The following is a 1,499-nucleotide window of genomic DNA, read 5'->3' as shown; positions in this document are numbered from 1 at the left end:
CATCTAACCTTGAACCCCTTGCAAATTTGAATCTGCCACATAGGACCTTTTCAGTGGGCCCTCAACCTCTCTTAACAACCACCTCTGCTCGTCACATTCTGTGTCCTAGAGCAAGCTGATTGAAGGGAAGATAATCCCAGCTATTGCTACAACCACAGCAGCTATAGTTGGCCTTCTATGTCTGGAGCTGTACAAAGTGGTACAGGGACACCAACAGCTTGAGTCCTATAAGAATAGCTTCATCAACTTGGCCCTGCCCTTTTTCTGCTTCTCTGGGCCCCTTGCCCCACCCCACCACCAGGTGAAGTCTTGCTTTTTGTGGAAACATTTGGTAGTACGCATCAGTGAGTGATACTGTGTATGTATATGAGTAGACAGTATATGTATCTTACCTTGGATAACTGGCTCTGCTTTTCATCATTCTGGAAGTTTAATTTTGTGCACCCTGTGTTCATTGTTTGAACCTGTGCACTGTGGAAATGAAACTGTCATATTTGTGATTTAAAGGAGAGAGTCTAACAGAGGCTTATCCCCTGATTTAATCTACTGTGCTTTATCCTACAGTTTTATAGCCAAGAGTGTACACTTTGGGATCACTTTGAGGTCCAGGGACTGCAGCCTAATGGTAAAGAGATGACCCTCAAGCAGTTCCCTGACCACTTTAAGGTAAGGCCCTTTCTTCACTTACTACACCTAGGGTAGTGCTTGCCCAGGTCCCTGGTATAGTCCATCCTAGAGACACTGTGGCCCCTCCTTTCTAATGTCTTCCGACAGAGCACAAATTGGAGATCATCATGCTATCCCACGGTATATCCATGCTCTACTCCTTTTTAATGCCACCCAGCAAGCTGAAGGAACGGATGGATCAACCGTGAGTTGGACTCACTGGGCAGGGAGAAAGAGGTCCTGTCTCGGCTAGGAAGCATCAGCTATCTGTGCAACTCACGTTTACTTATATGCCCCTTTATATCCTTTCCTCTTTTTCTAATTGCCTGAACCTGTTCTTCCTCATACTAGGATGACAGAAATTGTGAGTCAAGTATCAAAGCAAAAGCTGGGACACCACATGCAAGCATTGGTGCCTGAGCTGTCCTACAATGATGAGGATGGTGAAGATGTGGAGGTTCCCTATGTATGATACAGCATTTGCTAATTCCTTTATGTTCCTCTTCCATGTTTCCAGTCATCTCAACTTTCTGGCAAAAGCTGAGCATTACATCCTTTTGGACGTAATTTCTTGTTGCTGCTTTCTGTGTTCAGCATTGGAATTCTTAATAAAGAGGCATTAATCCCAGTGTGTCATATCCTTCCTTGGGCAAAGGCCTGAACCCAATTGTCTTTGGAAGAAGCAGGTTCGCATATTAATGCAAAAGGTTCCACACTGCACCAGCATGGAATTTCTCTCAAATCCAGGGTTATCAGATCAGATTAAATCCAGTTCTGCCAGATGCTTGTCTTGCATCATTTTCCTCCTGACATTGTTTTTAAACTCTCTCTCC

The 1,499-nt window shown here is 44.4% G+C and overlaps 1 pseudogene; it reads left to right on the top strand.

Annotated features, from left to right (window-relative positions):
* LOC104992550 overlaps window positions 1–1,153 on the top strand; it is a 17,978-nt pseudogene extending 16,825 nt beyond the window's left edge.
* The last annotated feature ends 346 nt before the right edge of the window (window positions 1,154–1,499 follow it).

This window comes from Bison bison, unplaced genomic scaffold, assembly GCF_000754665.1.
Source record: "Bison bison bison isolate TAMUID 2011002044 unplaced genomic scaffold, Bison_UMD1.0 scf7180017848559, whole genome shotgun sequence".
Lineage (NCBI taxonomy): Eukaryota > Metazoa > Chordata > Mammalia > Artiodactyla > Bovidae > Bison > Bison bison.
This window is presented reverse-complemented; position numbering and strand designations above follow the sequence as displayed.